Genomic DNA, 23,950 nt, shown 5'->3' on the forward strand with positions numbered 1-23,950 from the left:
CATACCTCCCTCAGGACAGGGGGATGGAGGCACATCTGTGTTCCAACCTGATCAGTTATTTTAAGTGACAGGTAGATACATGCGTGTGGACAGTGGTTAAATGTGTCTGTGCAAAGTCTGCAGAGAAAATTTCAAAACAAACAAACAAAAGAAGACGGATCTCATGTTACAAAACAAAACAAAAAGCAAGTCACACAAAAGAACACGGGAAAGTTTTTGGAGGTTGTGGTAATAGTATCATGACTAAATGCATATATCTAAACTCATCAAGATGCATACATTAAATATGGTGATGTTTTATATATCAATGATGCCTCAATAAACCTTAAAAATTAACTGCCAGAAAAAGGAAAGCTGGAGGAGGAATTTATAAATGAAAATGTCTTAAAAGACCAATCAACCACGTACAATGCATGGAACTTAATCCAAACAAACCATAAAAAGTTAATGACAATTCTCTACTGGTCCAGTGGTTGGGACTCTTGAGCTTCCACTGAAGCGGACACGGGTTGGAGCCCTCAGCAGAGCCAAAAAAATTACATACATAAATAAAAAGTTAATGACATTTATGGGCAATAAGGATTTGAACAATTAACTGGGTATTCAACATTAAGGATTTATTGTTAATTTTTAGGTAGGATAATGATATTGTAGTTATATTACATGTAGTCCTTATCTTCTAGAACACTGAAATATTTATAAATTTAAAATTGCAGTGCTTTATATTTTAAAAACCAAATAGAGAAAAATAAAATATTCATGTAATAAAACCCTGAATTGTTAACATATACAGCACTATTTGCTAGGTATTATTTTAAACATCTTACCTATGCTCACTCATCCCAACAGCATACTTATGAGGTAGATATTATTATTATAATATTATTTTTCCATTTCATACATCAAAAAAACCAAGGCACAGAGGTTAAGCCACTTGTCTAAGCATATATGGCTCATCGGCTAATAAGTCTTGGGCAGAGTTTGGGATTCGAGCCCTATGCAACCTGGACAAAAGTATCCCTCTTTCTTCTCCTAATACTATCTCGAATTTAATATTTATCATTCCAAATAATTTCTTTAAACTTTTCTTACATATGTAGGTATCCATAAGTAATACATTAATATTAATTTTCATTTTTCCAAACTGCATTCTCCTTAACACTTAGTATGGTCAGACTTTAACATTTTTACCAACCTGGTGAATGAGACACATCTCCTTTTGGTCTTATTTGTGCTTTCCCTAATTATCAGAAGAGGAGGTATCTTTTGTTGTGTTTACTGGCCAGGTAGTTGTTCTTTAAACCACACTTCACTATATCTACTAAACTCCTTCGAGCTGTAGGAGTTCAAATACATACCTATAAATACATGCTGACTGTAATGTGCTTATCTCTTGATCACAAGAGCTTTTGATGGCCAAGTCACCATTAGCCATCTATTTGAAAACAAGGCTCTATTAGAAATTGCAAAGCACAGTCAGTGAACAGACGCATGAATAAACACTTGTAACGTCTACCACTAACCGAGTTCTCTCAAGCACCAGAAACTCCACTTGGACTTTTATGTTAGTACAGTTTCATGTTGTGGGAGATGAGGAGGGTGTTTATTATCCCCATTTTAAAGGCGAAGAAACAGAGGCTCCAACAGGGGTAGCAACTCACCTAAGATCTCAGCTAATGAGCAATAGAGCCAGGGATTCAAGCGCAAGTCTGTACCATTCCAAAGTCTATGCCACCTCCACCATCTCACACTCCTCCACAGCTCCATTCCAGTCCACAGTTTCAGCAGCTGTATTCAGGAGGACCCTCACCTGCCTCACACACAGCCGTCCCTCTCCAAATCCCCGCTCCTCCCCACCCCCGCATGTCTGCCTCTCATCTGGCTGCTCTCAGCAGCAGCTGTCCTCCCAACAAGCCCTCTCACAAATCACTGCACCTGTCAGACCAACCAAACCAATCTCATTACTCCGGCAGCTGAGCCTCTGTCGCCCACACTGCTTCACAGCCCTGCATAATTGCCCGGAGCCAGCTCGATGAGCAGCTCCTCTAGGCGAGGGCTAGGGCCACAGATCTAAGCACGCTCTCGTGTGTTCGGCTTCTGTAAGAAAAAGGGCATATTATTTCCCTTTAAACACATTCACACATAAAAGTCTGTATCGTATTTTCATTTTAAATACAGCAAGGATAGAGCAACATATGCTTATAAATGCTCATTTCCAGCCCAAGTTACCATTCTAGCCTGAACACCCTTCTCATATATGATTGTTCTAAGAGATGACACCAAATTGATTATTCAGACCTCTCTCTCTCAATTTCATGCTGGAATAGAACTCCAAGACACCAACCTATTAAAAGATATAAATATCCTTGATTATCTAAAAATCAGGCTCTTATCATCACTCAGGCTCCATGCTCTGTTCATTAGAGCCTTGGAACCCTGCAGAAACCAGAACCATCTGGCAGAGCTACAACGTCTGTAACCTCTATATACCCAAGTTATATGTCAAACTAACCAGGACACAAAAAAGAAAAGAAAGACACTATATGACGTTACAGGGCTTTGAGGAGGGTATTTTGGCTTTCTCTAATGAGCTATATGAGTGTCAGAAGCACAGAATCTAAAAAGAATTTTGGAGGCTCAGCTTGTTAAGAGGAAAAGCAGAAAGTCTTCAAAAAGCGACATAACGAAGAGAGAAACCGTGACATGCAGGAGGAAGACAGTGACTAATAGGGGTTGACAAACCACAGCCCACGGGGCAAACCCTGCCTGCTGTCTGTTTTTACAGTCCGTGAAATAAGAATGTTACCACTTTTAAATGATTGGGGAAAAAGTCAAAAGAAGAATAATGTTAAACACAGTTTAAAACTACATGAAGGTCAAATTTCAATGTTTATAAGTATAGTCTTAGTAGAATACAACTATACTCATTTATTTACACACTGCCTATGGCTTCTTTCATGCTACGATGGCCAAGATGAAGAGTTGTGATGGAGACCTTATGGCTCATAAAATCTAAGGTACTTACTATCTGGTCCTTTATAGAAAAAGTTTTTTAATCCTTGAACTAAATGGTTGAAAGATCCTGCATTCTTAGGAATCCAGATCTTGCCACCTCTGACACTTTTCTAAATGCTTCATGCGAAGAACATACACCCTGGGCTTAGAAAGAGTCTTTGGAGATTTGAAGGTCTAAGAGGGTGGGAGCAGGGATGTCAGAGTTGAGAGAGCTTGAGAATGCCACCCCAGGAGAAAGAGTCCAGGTCTGTGCCCCTAAGGCTCCAGGTAGAATTCTGTTTTGTGATGTCTTTTCATTTTAAAATCTAATCCCACCCAAGATAAGCAGAAGAGAACCGCACTTTGCCCCCTGTGTCATTTCTAAGGATGTGATAAACAAGTTTTTCTTGGGATTCCTAATGTTTAGGAAACTAGAAACACCATCCTATCTCTCCCAAGTCATAAGAACTCACCATGGCTATGATTTGACCTGTTCTTACTCACAGAGTGACATCAAATTTATCTCTCCTGGAAGACAGTCTCTTCCCATGGGTCTATTAGTCAGCTGTTTGCTCATTTACTTATACTAAGTATCAGTCCAAAAAAGATTTGAGATGATCTGATAATTATTTAGAATTTTGAAAATAAATGTATTTTTCAGTTCAGTTCAGTCGCTCAGTCATGTCTGACTCTGCAATCCCATGAACCGCAGCACACCAGGCCTCCTTGTCCATCACCAACTCCTGGAGCCCAAACTCATGTCCATTGAGTCGGTGATGCCATCCAACCATCACATCCTCTGTCATCCCCTTCTCCTCCTGCCCCCACTCCCTCCCAGCATCAGAGTCTTTTCCAATGAGTCAACTCTTTGCATGAGGTGGCCAAAGTATTGGAGTTTCAGCTTTAACATCAGTCCTTCCAATGAACACCCAGGACTGATCTCCTTTAGGATGGACTGGCTGGATCTTCTTGCAGTCCAAGGGACTCTCAAGAGTCTTCTCCAACACCACAGTTCAAAAGCATCAATTCTTCTGCACTCTGCTTTCTTTATAGTCCAACTCTCACATCCATACATGACTACTAAGGAGACCAGAAAAATGTTAAGGCTGGTCTTAACTGCCTTAATGTAGCTAGAAATAAAAGATAAGTAAGTGTGGGTATTTTTCATAAACATCCAATTGATTTGTTAGCTGTGGACAAAACACCCTGAGAAACACTGTGAAATAAGAAAGCAGATGTTGACAGAGGCCTTATCTTGGAAAGTCCATAATGCACAGTAGGCATTCCCCATATATGCTTTCACTGCTAATGCAATATATATATATGCTTATGACACTCTAGGCTGCATATAACTTCACTTGGTAACCCCTAAGAAAGGATGTTCCTCCATAAAGAAAAAGAAGGTATGCAAATATTTATGCATAAAGATGTTCACTGAGACTTCAATGGTTAAAAATCTGCCTTCCCACGCAGGGGACGTTGGTTTGATCCCTGGTGAGGGAACTAAGATCCCACAAGCCATGGGGCAACTAAGCCCACCTGCTGCAAGACAGCCTGAGTTCTGCAACTAGAGCAGCCTGCAAGCTGCAGGCTGCAATGAAGACCCGGTGCAGCCAAAAAAAGATGTTCACTGAGGCATTGCTTGCAATGGCAGGAGACAATAAAGGATGTATTGTCCCACAGTAACAGATTGATTGAGTACCTCTAAGAATGTAACTAGCTCCTAGTTATTAAATTAGCTATTAACATCACTTTGTAGAAGAGTACAGATGCTCACGACAAAAGGCTAAGTGAGAGATAAAGAGGATACAAAAATGCACAGTACAATCTAATTTTTGCAAAGGAAAAATATTTGAGTTTAGAGAAAGAATTCAGATGATTTAATAAGCACAAACATAAATAATAAACATAAAATAAAAATTCAAACTTTCTGAATCGCTGGCACCAATCTAACCTCTTTATGCAGTGTGTGCTCAGTCGTGTCTGTCTCTTCGTGACCCCATGGACTGTGGTCGGCCAGGCTCTTCTGTCCATGGGATTTGCCAGGCACGAAGACTGAAGTGGGTTGCTATTTCCTACTCCAGGGGATCTTCCTGACCCAGGGATTGAACCCAAGTCTCTTGCGTCTCCTGCACTGGCAGACAGATTCTTTACCACTGTGCCACCTGGGAAGCTCAAATTCTTTATACTGTGCTCTGCTTAGTTGCTCAGTTGTGTCCAACTCTTTGCAACCCCATGGACTGCAGCACGCCAGGCTTCCCTGTCCATCACCAACTCCCGGAGTTTACTCAGACTCAGGTCCATTGAGTCAGTGATGCCATCTAGCCATCTCATCCTCTGTCATCCCCTTCTTCTCCCGCCTTCAATCTTCCAGCATCAGGGTCTTTTCAAATGAGTCATTCTCTGCATCAGGCGGCCAAAGTACTGGAGTTTCAGCTTCACCATCAGTTCTTCCAATGAATAATCAGGACTGATTTCCTTTAGGATGGACTGGTTGGATCTCCTTGCAGTCCAAGGGACTTTCAAGAGTCTTCTCCAACACCACAGTTCAAAGGCGTCAATTCTTCAGTGCTCAGCTTTCTTTATAGTCCAACTCTCATATCCATACATGACTCCTGGAAAACCCAAAGCTTTGACTAGACAGACCATTGTTGGAAAAGTAATGTCACTGCTTTCTAATATGCTGTCTAGGTTATTTATAACTTTTTTTCCAAGGAGCAAGCATCTTTTAATTTCATGGCTGCAGTAACCAGAGGGCTCAGACAAACCTTTTGCACACCAGGACCCAGAGACCCCACAGAGACTGAGACAGAACTGTGTTTGAGTGTCTCCTGCAGAGGTATGGGTCAGGAGTAGACTGCTGCAGGGGCAGGGGCTCTGGGTGCAGTAGACCGGGGTATGGCATAAGCCATCTTGGAGGAGGTCACCATTAAGCACACCATAGAGCCACCAGAACTTACACAGGACTGGGGAAACAGACTGCGGAGGACACAGACAAAGCCTCGTGTGTGCCAGGATCCAGGAGAAAGGAGCAGTGACCCCACAAGAGACTGATCCAGACTTGCCCATGAGTGTCCAGGAGTCTCCAGCGGAGGCGTGGGTTGGTGGTGGCCTGCTGCAAGGTTGGGGCCACTGAAAGAAGCAGTGTATGCATAGGACCTTTTGAAGGAGGTCACCATTATCTTCATTACAGCCACCATAATTTGGCCTCAGGTCAAACACAGGGAGGGAACACAGCCCCACTCATCAACATAAAATTGGATTAAAGATTTACTGAGCATGGCCCCGCCCATCAGAACAAGACCCAGTTTCACCCACAGTCAGTCTCTCCCATCAGGAAGCTTCCATAAGCCTCTTATCCTTCTCCATCAGAGGGCAGACAGAATGAAGTCGCTCAGTCATGTCCGACTCTTTGCGACCCCATGGACTGTAGCCTACCAGGCTCCATCCATGAGATTTTCCAGGCAAGAATACTGGAGTGGGTTGCCATTTCCTTCTCCAGAGGATCTTCCTGACCCAGGGATCGAACCCGGGTCTCCCGCACTACAAGCAGACACTTTACTGTCTGAGCCACCAGAGAAGCCCTTAGACAAAATGAAAACCACAATCACAGAAAACTAACCAACATGACCACACGGACCACAGCCTTGTAACTCAGTGAAACTATGAGCCATGCCGTGTAGGGCCACCCAAGATGGATGGGTCATGGTGGAGAGTTCTGACAAAACATGGTCCAGTGGAGAAGGGAATGGCAAACCACTTCAGTATTCTTGCTTTGAGAGCCACATGAACAGTATGAAAAGGCAAAAAGGAGAGATAACAAATTTCACAGAAAAAAAGTAAGTGAAAAAACTGACACACCCTATGCCAAACAAAGGTTTAAGAGTCAAACCCACCACACTCAAAATATGGTGCTTAAGTCAAAACAGGGATAGGAGTCAACTTCGTCTACTAGCTGGATATATGGCCTACCAAAATTAAACAATTTATCAGGATCTTGATATCCTTATCTGCAAACTAGAAGCTTTAATAGAATCTCACACAGGATCTCAGTGAGGATTATATAAGAAGAAATTCTACAAACTCTCAGCACAGTGCCTGGAGTGTTGTGCACACTTATTAAATGATAGCTACAAGGTGGCTCTGGGGAATGAAAAGAATAAAGCCATGAAAATGCTGTCTCCAGCAGAGTTAAGCAGCCTCCGCAATTAAAAAAAAAAGGCCATGCTGTTCAGTTTCAGGTTTGATGAAGACAGACAGCACGGACATGTGCGACAAGGACAGGGTCTCTTTCTAAAGCTTCCGCTACAGCACATGTTAATTCTTCACATTTGATAGTCCAGAATCATCAGTGTTTAACAGAGGTGAACCTCTTCATAGTCCTGGGGTTTCCTCTTCCCACCTTGAGGTAATCTGGTATGAAATATGGGGAACAATTATATGCTGTTTCAGGTTCACACAGAATCAAAGATACTGGCTTTTGAAATACTGAAATACTTCTGTACTATTTGGCACATAACATGAGCTGCGAACTATAAGTCACTTGGTGACATTGCACAGCAGTGGCCCTAGACATGGACCAGTCTGGCAGCTGCTCAACAGACCAAGGGGCAGAAGCCTCAGTGTGTGCAGCATCTACCAGCAGTTCTAAAGGAACTCGGCACTGGCAGGCACAGGTCACAAAGCAGGTGAAGTCAGTGATGCTGGCTTTCAGCATCTGAACCAGGAAGGACCCTCAAAGTGCAGCACAGTCCTGACATGTCAACAGCACACTCAGGCCTTCTTGTACTGAAATAATGTGCCTCTTTGACAGTCAATTTATCAGGGATGTTGCAGAAAGGACCCGACACCATTCCCTACATCAAGCCAACACTTGTAAATGGGGATCATTTAGCTAGTGAAAAAGATACTCCAGAGAATGTCCCAAATCAACACAAAAGATGGACATTTAAATGATAAATAATGTGTGCTATAATCACTATCACATAGTAAACAGTTATATGTGCATATGTATATTTACTTGTTTAGAGAATATACTTTATACTATATATTTACATTTTATATTTATATATATTTCATACTTTATATTTTAGAGAATATATAATATATATATTTATATATTAACTTATCTCATCATGATAATTATTAAAGATTTTATTATCACTTCTGATACCATCAAACCAGTATATACAATATTTCTGCACCCACTTTCAGGAGTTTGATAGGAGAGGCAATCCCAGCTCCTCACGGAGCTATGAGGCCATAACAGAATCATAGACTCAAGGTGTCAAAGAAGACAGAAATGGATGATTTGTTGAGTCTCTTTCAGTTGTAAAGTTCTTGGAGATTATCATCATTGTAAAAAGGTCATCTGTGAAGTGCATGCCCTTAGGCACCCTGCTAGGCAGTTTCCATACACTGCTAAATCAGGCTTTCACAGTAAGCCTGGTGGTCCTCGGGAGTCCCACTGAGGAAACTGAGGCTTTGGTAAAGTTTAGTAACCATGGTGGCAGAACGAAAGTGAATCTAGGTTTAGCGGATTCAAAGCCTCTGCTTATTTATTTATTTGGCTGCACTGGTCTTTGTGGCAGCATATAGGTTTAAACAAAATTTTTAAATTTATATATATATATAGTTGCTGTTCAGTTCAGTTCAGTCACTCAGTCGTGTCCGACTCTTTGCGACCCCATGAATCGCAGCACGCCAGGCCTCCCTGTCCATCACCAACTCCCGGAGTTCACTCAGACTCGCGTCCATTGAGTCAGTGATGCCATCCAGCCATCTCATCCTCGGTCGTCCCCTTTTCCTCCTGCCCCCAATCCCTCCCAGCATCAAAGTCTTTTCCAATGAGTCAACTCTTTGCATGAGGTGGCCAAAGTACTGGAGCTTCAGCTTTAGCATCATTCTTTCCGAAGAAATCCCAGGGTTGATCTCCTTCAGAATGGACTGGTTGGATCTCCTTGCAGTCCAAGGGACTCTCAAGAGTCTTCTCCCACACCACAGTTCTAGTTGAATTATTCAGGATCTAGTTTCCTGACCAGGGCTTGAATCTGGGCCCTCTGCATTGGGACCCCAGAGTCTTAGCCACTAGGCCACTACAGAAGTCCCCAAAGCCTCTGCCCTTACCCCCTTCCCATTCTGAAGTCCCCAAAGCCTCTGCCCTTACCCCCTTCCCATTCTGAAGTCTTGCACAAGGACTCTGTGCCAACTCTTGCCCCTCACTTTGCACCTCCATCCTAGGATGTGGAGTAGTTTGAACAACACAAAATTATTCATGAATGAGTCTGACCCATGCGCCTTAATCCCAGCACTTTGGGTCTTCAGCAACAGGGAAAATGTTCCATACTTCCTCATACCTTCCTAAAATCCTAGCACGATACCTGGCACACAGTAAACACTCAATAAATAGACATGAAACTGGGCTGCTGCAGAAAGCAAGAATCAGAAAGAAGATGGCAGAGGTGGCAAGGAGGACCAAACAGATCAACCTTGGGAAAGACTTTGCGTTGGCATTATTATTGTATGCCGCAAATATAACCAGATGCTTTCACTGTCTCCTCGTATTTCTCTGAATTTCTGATTGGAGCACTGTATCATCCAGCACCCACTCAGCATGCTTGCCCTTTGATGAAGATTTCATGAAACTTAAAAAAAGCTGGTTGTATTTCCTGCCTACAGTTTTTATATTCAGACAGATAAGATAAGGTAATTAAGTAACCATCTCTAGCTCCTCTTTCCTGAAAGGATCCAAGATATTTAAAAAAAGGATGAGAAGAGTGGAATGAATGAGAAATAGAGTCAAAGTGAAGACCACAGTGAGACTGAAATTGACTCTGCTGTAGAAAAAGGCAAAGCACAGTGATCACAGACAGGCTGGTAATGCTAGGAAAACCGAGTAAAATGGATGTAACATTTTGTTCATTCAGGGATTGATTGTCAGAGTCAGGCTACATTTGTCAATCCAAATTCTACACAGTAAATCCTCATAAAAACAATGCATGTATATGGCTTACTCTGCTTCAACAAATATTCTAAGCACTCATGGTATACCAGGGGAACAGATCTGTCTAGGAGATCTTTACTCTCCAAAACTTGGGCCAAATAAAGAGGTTCCCCTTTATGAAACAATAATGATCAAATCTAACGAGATCAGAACCCTCAATGGAATTCTGAAGAAACAGAAAATGTTCTGCCCACCACAAGGCCTCTCAACTCCAGGAAGTGAGGGACCATCACGTTGTTTCCCTCTTTAACAAAAGGTCAAGGCTTAAATTGCATTAAATGGACTATGACATTTCCCTTCTAATGACTAGTCTTGTTGCCTGGAACAGAGAAAACAATACTGTCCATGATGGAGTACAGAGAAAGCAAAAGTGCTGGCCTGCTGAAAGAATACTGCCAAGAAAAAAATCAAGCAAAATCTTCTTTTTATCACATGGGTTCCATTTAATGTGGAAAGGGGAGGCAATAGAGGCCTCAAAGGGTGACTAAGAACCCAACTGTCCTCCCAAACAACTCCTGTGTTGAGTCATTCAGTCATGTCCAACTCTTTGTGACCCTATGGACTGCAGCCCACCAGGCTCCTCTGTCCATGGGATTCTCCAGGCAAGAATACTGGAGTGGGTTGTCATTTCCTCCTCCAGGAGATCTTCCCGACCCAGGGATCAAACTCACATCTCCTGCATCTCCAGCACTGCAGATGATTCTTTCTCAGCTAAGCCATTTTCCCAGATACACCAAGAATCTTAGGTGTATCTAAGATTATGTCTGTTATGCAGATGAAGTTCTAAGAGGACTCTCTCAACCCCCCTCCTTCCAATAAGACTGTCCTCTGTTAGCTTCTCATAGATGGAAATTCTAGAACTATCACTGTAAGCAGACTTCTGAGAATGCTCCCACCACTGCTCTCCAAGGGGGCAGCACTATCGTGGACAGATCTTATTTGCTGTTTACAAACTCGGAGCAGATGCATACATACTACACACAACACAGATGCTGCACATACACCAAAGGAGCCTCACTACATGCAAAGCATCATGCGAGGAACATGCAGGACCCCACACAATAAACTGACAAGTATTGCTGCTCTTATTTTTCAGATGAGGCAAGTGGGTCTCAAGGAGGCAGATTCATTCATGCAAGGTTTCACAGGAAATACATAATGCCTATGTGATGCCAAGACCCATGCTTTCTTCATCTCATCAGTCACGTCAGTACATTCAACCACAGGGATGGAAGTTTCACTTGAACCATGAGAGGAGGCAGTGTAGATTCATAACATTTCAGAACTCAACAGGATATCAGTAACATATTCCTATGCTTCATACGGATACAACCACAAAGACAAAATTATTCTCCACAAAGCATTAATATGATTAACTTTAAAAAGAACAACTCTATTGACACATCTAAAACTGACATACAATAAACTACACATATTTAAAATGTAAACATTCAGTAAGTATTCACATATATACGTATGGACACACACATAACCATACATACACACACAGTACGAACTCCAAAGCCTGGGTCTCTCTCTTTCAATACCTTCCAACAGAGTCCAGACTGACTGGAGAGAAGATGAGACAACACATGAATCACCACAAATTACCATCCTTGGTCCCGCGCAGTTGTCCCCATTGTCATGGCCGTTCTCTGCTAAACCTCTGTGCTGTGCTAAGAACTAGGAGCCTAGATCAACTGCTTAGGACAATTCAAAGAAAAGGCCATGCACAGCCATGTATGTATCTCAGAGCTCAAGGGAGGCATTAGCCAACGGATGCACCATTGTTAACTGCTTTTTCTTTTGCTCAGACTTGCCCACTATTACATATATATAGTATATAATATAAATGGTGCGGTTCTATGAGGGATGTTGGAGAAAAAAATAGCCATGACTTTGAAGACTACTTTTCAGTGTAAATTGGAAAAAAATGGCAAATCCAAACTATTTCATAGGATGACCCTTTTTCTGTGTAACTGTACATAGAACACATACTATATATGCATGCATGCCCACAAAAACACAGAACTAAAAAATGCAAAGCTGTACATTTCTCCAAAAATGTAAACAGTGGTCACCCTTGTTTGTTTTCTTGTTTAGTTTATTCTCTGTTTTAACTCCATTTTCTTTGGTTTTAGAGGACCTCAGATATAGAGAAGTAACAATCATACTACACTACACAGGCCCCTCTCTGGTTTTATCCTCGATTTTCTTTCTTTCTCCTTTCATCTTCCATCCTGGTGATACAGAGTAAACAGGAGTTCAGAAGAGCTTACTTCCAGCTTCAGGAGAGGGATGCAGGTTGCTGGAAGCAGGAAAGAAGATGGGTTTATGGAAGAAGTAGTATTTGAATTGCAGCTTGGTAGAAATGGACATTTCAGGCTGAGGGAGGAGAGAAAGCTCAGACCAAGAGAACACCAAGTGAAGGGTATACACAAGAAGAGAAAGAACCATACCTGAGTACCAGTTACAACTGTACTGGGGACCATATTCCATACTAAGAACACTGAGAGATGGGTTTTTAGTTGCTGTTGCTGCTGTTCAGTCGCTAAGTTGGGTCTGACTCTTTGCCGCCCAGGGACTGCAGCACTCCAGGCCTCCCTGTCCTTCACTATCTCCCAGAGTTTGCTCAAACTCATGTCCACTGAGTCTGTGATGCCATCCAACCATCTCATCCTCTGTCGTCCCCTTCTCCTCCTGCCCTCAATCTTTCCCAGCATCAAGGTCTTTTCCAATGAGTCAGCTCTTAATGGCCAAAGTACTGGAGCTTCAGCTTCAGCATCAGTCCTTCTAATGAATATTCAGGGTAGACTTCCCTTAGGATTGACTGGTTTGATTTCCTTGCTGTTCAAGAGACTTTCAAGAAATTTCACAGTTTTTAGAGTCTTCACTAAATGGAGAGGGAGGAGGGGGATGTTGAGATGGTAAGTCATTTGTCGAAGGGACCAACTATAGTGCACACTGCACCAGAGTATCATGCTGTTTCCTCAGGGAACTGGGAGGAGGTGGGACTTCCCTGGTAGCTCAGTGGTAAAGAATCCGCCTACAATGCTGGAGACTCAGGTTCAGTCCCTGCATTGGGAAGATCCCCTGGAGGAGGGTATTGACACCCACTCCAACATTCTTGTCTGGAGAATTCCATGGACAGAGGAGCCTGGTGGGCTACAGTTCATAGGGCCGCACAGAGCAGCGGAGGGTGTGTTACAGAAAGGAGGGAGGTGAGCTCAGGAAGGTGAGCGGGCCTCAGAACCCAGAAGGACTGAAGGTCAAGCGAAAGAGCAAGAACTTTTGCCTGTTCTCTATATAACTGCCTGTGGGATTTGGTCCTCACACTGACATAACAAATGACCAAAAAACAGTTATCAGCAGATTTCTAAGAAGCAGATTTCTAATGACTTCTTAGAAAAAAAAATCTGCAGAGCAGATTACTGCTGCCTCAGACCAGTGGAATTCCCCAGGGCTAGCACACATACTTTAGGACACATTTCAAAAGCCAGAATTCCATCTGAGGGCACCTGAAGGAAATTTCAAGGCAGTACCTTCAGCATCTAATCATCAGATAAATGTATTAGCAGGCATCTCTGATGGGCAGCCTCTGGAATAAGCCGTGCCAAGCATAAAAATGCTCAGTGAGGCTCAGTGAACTCAGTGAGGATACATCTAAATGCTAACTCAACAGGGAATGTGGAAATGCTCTGAAAGTGAATCCTGGGACAAAAAGACAGCAAAACAAAACCCCACAGCAAGCTATCGGCGGAAAATCTGCCACTTAAGTGCAAAGAGAACCAATGACTCCTCATTTCACTGGTCCCAGGACAAACCTGGCATGGACTTGTCTGGGAGACATTCTCAGAAAGGCCTCACCACTACCGTCTCCTTTGGGAAAACCAAACGCTGAGCAAATTCAATCAAAGGTAATGATGGGAGATAGCTAGATCTGGCCTCAGCATGCAGCAGATGTGAGCTGGAGCTCAAGGACACCTTTACCTGATGAGTATAGTTTGTTTTCCAGCATTTCTTCAGACCCCTCCCCATCTCAAAAAATGCCCATCCACATCTTACTTGTCCAGAGAGTCTCAACTCAACAATAAGCACTCCCAGAAAATCCGGAAAAGAGAAGCATTTGGTACCAGCATAATGTAATTGAAAGGACCAAGGCTTTGCAAATACGCAGACCTGTCTTCGTGACACTGACCTTGCTTCTTTATCACCTGTGTAACAACAGGCAGGCTAATTAATCTAAGCCTCGGTTTCCTCAACTGTAAAATGGGGACAGAGAATATCTTCCTCCCATGAATGTAATGGAGTTTAAACAACATAATGACAGATAAACATCTGTCACTGGGAAGGCAATCATAACCAGTATTTTCCTATGCATGCCTCTCTTCTTATCCCCTGTGGGAAACTGGAAGAGATCCTCCTGAGCAGGACCACCATGAGAAAGGGAAGGAAACAGGACTTAGAAATGGTCTGTATCTAGGAACTGCCACATTCTTCTATCCATTCAGTGACCTTTGCCTTGTACGATCTCATGCAAAGAGAAAGCCTATGACACCTTCTTCATAGAATGACTACAAAGATTAAATCCTTCATCTATAAAAAACACACTGTTACATTTACAGCTTAGCAAATGGTAACTTAAGGTGGAGGTGCATATGGTGGTACTGAATTAACTAGAACACTGTTCACAGTGGGTCACCAATGGGGGCTCTAAAATCCTTTGTCTGGAGTTTTTTCTTATTGTATGAGGATTTGAACTGCAGAGATCAGACATGCAGGAGAACTGTCCTCAGATAAAATCCTCACATGTGGCCCCATGCTGCCTGAGGCAGGCTTACCAAGCAAAGGAAAGGGGTCCCTCCCTGGCTCCCACGTTAACTAGTTGCTCTGGCCGTCTTTCAGGCTTAATTATGCACCAATAATCCTGACAAGACTGGCGGGGCTGCATTGTAAATCACGACGGTGGAAATTCTAAAATAAAAGCAAGATTAATGATATGACCTCAATCTTAGCATGAGGGCCCATTAATTGGAAATCATGGACTTAATTGAATTCTGGCATAGCACAGCCAGCTGGATCAAATTTTCTGAGACCTGTTTCTTCATGCACATGAAGATAACTGAAATGCACCAATGATAACAAAGTCAAACATCGGGTGTTGCTGAGGAGAAGTTGATTATTTCTCTGCATATGAGCTCCCAATTCTGTCATGCTTTGAAGGAACCATCACCGCCATTTCAGCCACCTCCCTGTCTTCTACATGCTTAAGAGTGCTATGTAACCTCTTTGAGTCTCTGTTTTGTGATCACTGTTAATGTACACACACAGTGCTCAATAAGAAGTAGTCATTATCATCACCCCATATTTATCATCATCTGCTATTATAAGGGGGGGTGGCTTCCCAGGTGGCTCAGTGGTAAAGAATCCACCTGCCAATGCAGGAGACACAGGTTTGATCCCTGGGTCAGGAAGAGACCCTGGAGAAGGAAATGGCACCGCACTCCAGTATTCTTGCCTGGGAAATTCCATGGATAGAGGAGCCGGGCAGGCTACAGTCCATGGTGTCCTAAAAGAGTTGGACACGAATTAGCAACTAAACAACTCTAATAAGGAGCTTGGAGGTGCAGAAGGGAACAGGAAAGAGCTGTGTGGCTTTTCTTCTCAGGTTGCAGAAGTGGAACCACAAATGACCAGACGAATCACTGAACATTCAGAGCCTCCCTGCGCTTGAGGCAGCTTCTACCTCTCCTTGGCATCTGACACAGCAGATTCCAGCATGTCTCTTCTACTTCCTGCAGTCTAGTCTGTGTGATGCTACCTGCTCTCGGGACAAAGATTACAGGCTTGAATCCCCACCCAACACTGAGATGGGTATCACACTCTCCGCTACAGAGAAGGAAGGAGGGAACTCTTGAGATGCTGGGTAACGTGTCTAAGGCTTGCCTATAGAACATTCTGGAACCAGAAACCATGCTGTTTCCTCAGGGAATTGTGAGGATGTAGACAATGTGTTACAGAAGGTGGAAGACAAGATGAAGAAAGTAAATGGTCCTCGAATTCCAAAAGGCCTGAGGGTCAAACTAACCTTCCACAGAACAGAGTGATTTAGAGTTACTGGGAGGGAGGTGGGAATGCTTTTGTTGGAAGCTGCAAACAGACAAATTAATGTGCAAGAAAAGCTTAGTGATAACAGAGACGGTGCTTCATTTGTGTCTGTAGGAAATACCCAGCAGGAGGCCTACCGAGGTAAACAGTCCAGAATAGGACGCTGAATCTAACAGAATCAAATCTGTCAAGAAACCAAGAGTGCCGCTTCGCTCTTATACCAACTGCAAATTGCTTTGAAGTGCTACATGGTGATAATGGCAGGGGTCATTATTTATCACTCACCTTCTGATGGCTGGGAACTGGGACTCCAGGCTTTATATCCATTATCTCATTTAATCCTCACAATGACGTTGCCAAGTTAGCTCTATCATCCCCCTTTTTCAGATGGGCAAAGTGAGGACCCAAGACATAGATACAGTCACACAGCCAGGGTTCTTCCCTAGATGTGTCTCCTTCCAAAGCCCATGTTCTTCTCATGACATTTTATATATTAGTTAAAAGCTTAAAACATAAAGGGAAACATTCAAACCAGCAAGCATTGCAGGAGCGGAGAAGCCAGGTCCTGTGATGTCAGCTCTGTAGATGATCTAAGGATATTCTTAAGACCAGATGTTAAGGAGGGGAAACCTCTAAACATCACGTGCTGGGAAGGCACAAATGAATGAAAACTACATGCTGAGTCTTTAGCAGGCAGGAGAGGAAAGCTGAGGCCCAGCTCAGCTCATGGTCCTTCGTGCAGAGTGAGTGATCACACACCGGGGTGGGAGCAGTGCCTTCAGAGGCTCTCTATATACAGACTCAAAAAGAGTCAAACTTGTAAAAAAATTGAGTGAAATGGTGGTTACCAGGGTCTGGAAGGTGGAGAGATAGGACTGAGGTTTAAGGGTACAAACTTGTCAACAGCCAAAAGTAAGTCCTAGTGATCTAATACGAAAAAAGCTAGTGGAGGTGATGGAATTCCAGTTGAGCTTTTTTAAATCCTGAAAGATGACGCTGTGAAAGTGCTACACTTAATATACCAGCAAATTTGGAAAACTCAGCAGTGGCCACAGGACTGGAAAAGGTCAGTTTTCATTCCAATCCCAAAGAAAGGCAATCTAAAAATGCTCAAACTACTGCACAATTGCACTCATCTCACATGCTAGTAAAGTAATGCTCAAAATTCTCCAAGCCAGGCTTCAGCAATACATGAACTGTGAACTTCCAGATGTTCAAGCTGGTTTTAGAAAAGGCAGAGGAACCAGAAATAAAATTGCCAACATCTGCTGGATCATGGAAAAAGCAAGAGAGTTCCAGAAAAACATCTATTTCTGCTTTATTGACTATGCCAAAGCCTTTGACAGTGTGGGTCACAATAAACTGTGGAAAATTCTGAAAGAGATGGGAATACCAGACCACCTGACCTGCCTCTTGAGAAACCTGTATGCAGGTCAGGAAGCAACAGTTAGAACTGGACATGGAACAACAGACTGGTTCCAAATAGGAAAAGGAGTACATCAAGGCTGTATATTGTCACCCTGCTTATTTAACTTATATGCAGAGTACATCATGAGAAACGCTGGACTGGAAGAAACACAAGCTAGAATCAAGATTGCTGGGAGAAATATCAATAACCTCAGATACACAGATTTCACCCTTATGGCAGAAAGTGAAGAAGAACTAAAGAGCCTCTTTATGAAAATGAAAGAGGAGAGTGAAAAAGTTGGCTTAAAGCTCAACATTCAGAAAACTAAGATCACGGCATCTGGTCCCATCACTTCATGGGAAATAGATGGGGAAACAGTGGACACAGTGGCTGATTTTATTTTTCTGGACTCCAAAATCACTGCAGATGGTGATTGCAGCCATGAAATCAAAAGATGCTTACTCCTTAGAAGGAAAGTTATGACCAGCTGAGATAGCATATTCTAAAGCAGAGACATTACTTTGCCAACAAAGGTCCGTCTAGTCAAGGCTATGGTTTTTCCAGTGGTCATGTATGGATGTGAGAGTCAGACTATAAAGAAGGCTGAGCGCTGAAGAACTGATGCTTTTGAACTGTGGTGTTGGAGAAGACTCTTGAGAGTCCCTGGGACTACAAGGATATCCAACCAGTCCAACCTCCAAGCAGATCAGTCCTGGGTGTTCATTGGAGGGACTGATGCTGAAGCTGAAACTCCAATACTTTGGCCACCTGATGAGAAGAGCTGACTCATTTGAAAAGACCCTGATGCTGGGAAAGATTGAGGGCAGGAGGAGAAGGGGATAACAAAGGATGAGATGGCTGGATGGCATCACTGACTCGATGGACATGGGTTTGGGTGGACTCCGGGAGTTGGTGATGGACAGGGAGGCCTGGCGTGCTGTGGTTCAAGGGGTCGCAAAGAGTCCAACATGACTGAGCGACTCAACTGAAGTGAACTGATCTAAGGCACAAAAGAGTGAACACAAACAACATAATTGTCAAACCTGCTAAGAGACTATATCTTCATTATTTTAACAACAAAAAAAGAAATAATAATTATGTGATGTGATAGAGGTGTTAATGCTATAAATGACAGCATAGAAACATATCTAATTAAAATGTTGTACACTTTAAAGTTATATAATGTTATATGTTAAATATATTTCAATTTTAAAAAGACACTCTTTCCTAAATTGGGCTCTTCATGCTGCCCAATCTCACCCACCCTACAGGCACAGGCATTCTTTAGGGTCAGCAGCTGCTCAGATTTTGATCCTCCCGTTCACTAGTCATGTGTCCAAGTGTCCCCAGCAATGGCAGCAGAGGTCACATATGTAACAAACAGCAGGAAGAAACATGAAGCGGATCTGCCTGGTTCTAAACTTCATGGCCTCTCACCATCACATTCTTCATTTCCCACTAGAGAGAAGAGCAGGGGTCTCAGTATAATTGCCAACCGGGCATGGGTGGATGTACCTCTGAAAAAGCCCCAAGATGACCGTGCCCAATATAAACCAGACATAAGAACTGCCTAGGACCAAGATGCCCAACTCTTCCCCTAGCAGCCGCTGTCACTGCACCTCCCATGAGAGCAGGTGCCTGGACTCACTGAGGACAGTGGGGGCACCACATGAGTACCACCAGTGGCTCTCCTCCCCCACACACCTACACATTTGAGCCCACTTCTGCACGTGAGTCCAGGCAGTCTGGAATCTGTATTATCTGACTCATGAGAGTAACCAAAGGAGTTCAGTTTCAAACACCAGTGTGTCCTGAAGCAGACGGCTTTCCCTCCCCAGGCAAAGCCACTTCCTCTGTAAAATGCTGCTCCCTAAGCTTCCAAGACACAGAGGACTCCATGATTCACAAACTCTAAAACATGAGTGTTAAACTGTCATTTATGCAAACTGCTGTAAGACAAGGCACTGGTAGGAGCCCCACCAAACTGGACATGGAGCTGAAGTCTTAACTGCCACTAAAGCGCATGTTCTTGGGAGGGGGTGTGCAGGGGGTGGTGCTCAGTCATGTCTGACTCTTTGCAATCCCATGGACTGTAGCCCATCAGGCTCCTCTGTCTGTGGAATTTTCCAGGCAAGAATACTGGAGTGAGTTCCCATTTCCTACTTCGCAGCACTGGTCAAACAAAAAACATCCCTACCTCCACCATGCCTTCCGTTTTCTATTTCTGCTCAGGAAGACCTGGAGTGGGCTGTTATGTAATAGGCTGGCCAGCTGCAAGCTCCTTCTGTCCTTTTTTTCTCTGCCTTGGCATTAATCTCAAAGGGACTGATCTCTGCCAGGGTGCCCTTCTTTGTAACCTTTAAACAACTGCATCTTACCTTGACAACTGTAAGCTCCTGGAAGGCAAGTTGGGTGGGTTAGATGAGATTGAATATGCAGTGCAGAGCACAGAGCTGTGGACACAGTGGTAGTAAGAGGATTCTAGTATTCCACTCCTAAAAATAACAGACAGTAACTAAAGTAGGCTAATATCGGAGAACCTATTCTGTACCAGGCATCGTTCTAAATGCTTTACAACTCTATGAGATATTACCGCTATCCTATATTTTATTTGTGTGGAAACAGATAGAACCTACCTTACTTGCTGAGGTCACAGAGTTAATAAAAGCCAAATGTGGACGGCCTCCCACAGCCATCTGTTGAATGAAATTACACAGACCACAATTGGGACTGTGTTCCTTTGGCATCAGACAGACCTGGGTCCAAACTCTAGCTCAGCCATTTATTGGCTATTTCTTTGGATAAGCCGCTTAAACCTTTCTGAACCTCAGTATCTTCATCTGTAAAATGGGATAAGAGTATCTACTTTATGGGGTTATTCTGAAGATCAGAGGTAAATTCCTATAAAAGAATCTAGTATGACCCTGGCCTACTCATTTACTCATATATGTACTAAGCTCCTACTGTGTAAAAGGCTCTGTGGCAGGTGGTAGGAAAACAGAAGAAACCACGATCCCTGACCTCAAGCTGCTCAGGCAAACATACACAAAAAAGTATACAACATGAGGGAAAGATGGTGCTATGCACTGGATCTCACTGTAAACAGTGGAAAGCGCCTGAGGGCAAGGAGAGCTGACCGGAATCTGCAAGGATGAGTGAGGCTAGCCAGGCACACTTGGATAGATGATTTCATGCCCAGCTGATGAGGGTACTGACCTTGACCCTGTTCTCACATCTCACATTCAGTCTTTCAGAAAACACTCTCTGTGTGCCTTCAAATTCTTCTAGAATCCAAACCGTGTGCAGAGCTTCCACTTATCTAAGAGAAAATGGAGGAGACTTGGCAGTGGGCATATATTTTATTATATACACATACTCACACTTATATATACAAAGTGAAAAGATAAACCCAAAGCCACCTATGAGGCAGGAAATGGGATATAGGGGCAGGGATAGAAGTTGAATTTTTTTTAATACAACTTGTTTTATAGATTTGAGTTTGAAACTATGTAAATATTCTACATAATTGGAAACATAAAAGTAACCTGTAAAAAGTGAGGAAAGCAAAATGAAGCAAACTAACCCAACTAAGTACCACACTGATGAGATAACCACATATTAAAGTGACCTTAAAACACAAAGTAATTGTCTTAACATGAAATCTATCCAAACCCTCCCCTTGCTTGCCAAAAACTTTAAAACCCAACAACTTTACATCCTTAAACTGGTTTTGGTGGTAGTGCTGGTATTATTGTTCTGTGATTATTTATTATGGCATAAAGCAAATAAGAAATTATATTTGTATAATTGAGAAGCAGGGTTTTGGGCATGGGAGAAAAGGAAAAACAGACATAAGAGGTACTGATATTTAAAAATTAATCAAATGAAGTTTAAAAAAGAAACCCATGTCCCTGAATCTGCGTTTAAATTAGCATTATGAATCCATGTTATATTCTATTTTTCAATTGTTTCTAGCTCTGGCTACTGAAAAGAGCTAGACAGAGACCAACCTGGTAGCAAAGAGAACCTATCACACCAAGATTATGGACTTGACACAACACTGCCTGCTGAAAACAATTAGGGCCCTTTGAAAAGTGGCTGATTCTAAGACTGAGGCAGAAAATATACAGGATGAGCCCAGTTTGTGATACCAGAAACCAAGGAAAGAGAAAATGAATATTGAGATGTGTGCAAAGGACTCAGATGCCAACTGAAGAGGCTCCCACAGGCCAAAGATGGGTCCATTTGAACATCAGTAAGAAAAATATAATAACTGCAATGGATTGAAACACAAATATATGTTTACAAACATGAGTTTATAATAATAAGATAATAAAGAAAAGAGAGAAAAAGTTCATTAGTCACCTTTGGAGAAGGATAGGGAACCAATCTTTTATTTTTGAAAACTCACAGAAGAGAAGAATCAGCTTTTTTCCTGACTTAGCTATATGAACTATACTTCAAGACAGGGATTTATCTCTTCATGGAAGTATTTCAAGCTAACAAAGAAAGAATGAAAAGAATGAAATTTACCCTTTGCAAGTCCTGATAGCATAATGTAACAAGGTAGTGATCATAAAAACAGAAGCAACCATGCATTATGTACCCCTAATGGAAATATAAGACAAAATCTAATCTGAATCCAAATCTGATCAAGCTTCTACATCTAAGTATCAGGGAACATAGGGGACATGGGAATGGATTAAGTGCCACCACGGCGCTGCAGTCAGCAAAATCCAGACTTCAGGGAAAACATACAGTGCAAATTACCTGATTTATGTCAACATAGATATGCAAGGGGTCAAAAAAACAGATGGAGAGAAAACTCTGAAAAATAAAGAGAATTAAGAGACATGTCAGCCAACTTCAATGTATAAATATATATTAAAATGGATCTTTCTTCAAGCAAACTGTAGAAAGGAAAAAAAAAATAAGACCCTCACTTTAAAAACTGGAAAATTTTAAACAGACTCGATATTTGATAATATTAAGTAATTATTAATATTTTAGATAAAATGAGGTATTGTGATCACGTTTTTAAAAGCAGCCCTTCTATCTTAGAGACACCTTGGATGAACTGATTATTATGGTTGAGATTTACTTCATAATAATCCAGAGGGGCAGGTAGATACAAAAGAAATGCGACTGTTTATGAGCAGATAATTGCTGAAGTTAAGTGACAAGGTCATGGGTTTCTACTCTCTAATTACGTTGTCTCCCCTTTCTACCTTTATATATATTTGAAATTTAAAATCATGTATTTTTATATATTATACACATTATATGCCACAATATATATATTTATAGTTTATAAATATATATAAATATATTTATGTATATTTTTTATATACACACATTTAGATGTAACCCACCTTTCCTCACTACCTGTGGTAAAACCAGCCGTGAATCTAAGTCATCACCATTTCTCACCTAAATTATGGCAACAGCCTCTTAACTGGTGCTTTTGCCTCCACTCTTACGTCCCTGTAGTCTGGTAAAAAAAAAAAAAGCAATAAAAGCGTTCTTTTAAGAAATAAGGCAGGTCGTGTTACTCTTCTGCTTAAAATCTTCCAATGGATTCCCATCCTGCCTAGAGTAAAAAGCAAAGTTCTCACTATGGCCTAAAATAGGGCCACAGAGCAGTCTGGGTCCTGGACACACAGAACACACAGCAAGAGATGAGTAGCAGGCAAGCAAGTAAAGATTCATCTGTATTTCCAGCCATTCCTCATCATTCACATTATCACACTATAACAATAACAGAAATAAAGTGCACAGTAAGCGTTATGTGCTTGAACCATCCTGAAACCATCCCCCCACCACTGGTTCATGGAAAAAAATGTGATCCAAGAAACCAGTCCCTGGTGCCAAAAAGGCTGGGGACCGCTGGCCTAAAGGCTCTATAGGAGCTGACCTCTGTACTCATCTCTGGTTTATATCTCACACCTCTCTTTCCCCATCTCTTTGCTGTAGACAAACCATTCATTCTTCTATTCAACATATACTTGCCTCAGGGCCTTGACATTTACTATCCCACTGTCCCCCCCAGATAGCCACATGGCGTACTTCCTCACTTCCTACAGGTCTCTGCTTAAATACTTCTCTTTCAGAGAGTTTTCCAGATCACCCTATATAAAGTGGCATCCCCAGTCCTTTTATTTTAGTTTATTTGTCTTCATGGTACTCTTACCTTGATTTTTTTCTTCCACCTACTAAAAAGGAAGCTCTATAAAAGGATGTATATACTTTGTCTTGGGCGCTGTGATTTCCCATAGCGTCTGTCTCAATACATATTGCTGACTTTGACCTTAAATTCTGAACTGAAGGGAATTACCTGGAGACCCGGAGGTTAGGATTCAGTGCTCTTGCTGCCAAGGGCCTGGGTTCAATCCCTAGCCGGGGAACTAAAATCCCACAAGCCACTAAGTATAACCAAA

General features: G+C 42.3%; 1 protein-coding gene across 1 annotated transcript in view; it reads right to left on the bottom strand.

Annotated features, from left to right (window-relative positions):
- Positions 1–23,950, bottom strand: part of DNAJC6 (DnaJ heat shock protein family (Hsp40) member C6) — a 107,608-nt gene that overhangs the window by 57,479 nt on the left and 26,179 nt on the right. The window lies entirely within an intron of this gene.

The sequence above is a fragment of the Capricornis sumatraensis genome, chromosome 2, assembly GCF_032405125.1.
Source record: "Capricornis sumatraensis isolate serow.1 chromosome 2, serow.2, whole genome shotgun sequence".
Classification (NCBI taxonomy): domain Eukaryota; kingdom Metazoa; phylum Chordata; class Mammalia; order Artiodactyla; family Bovidae; genus Capricornis; species Capricornis sumatraensis.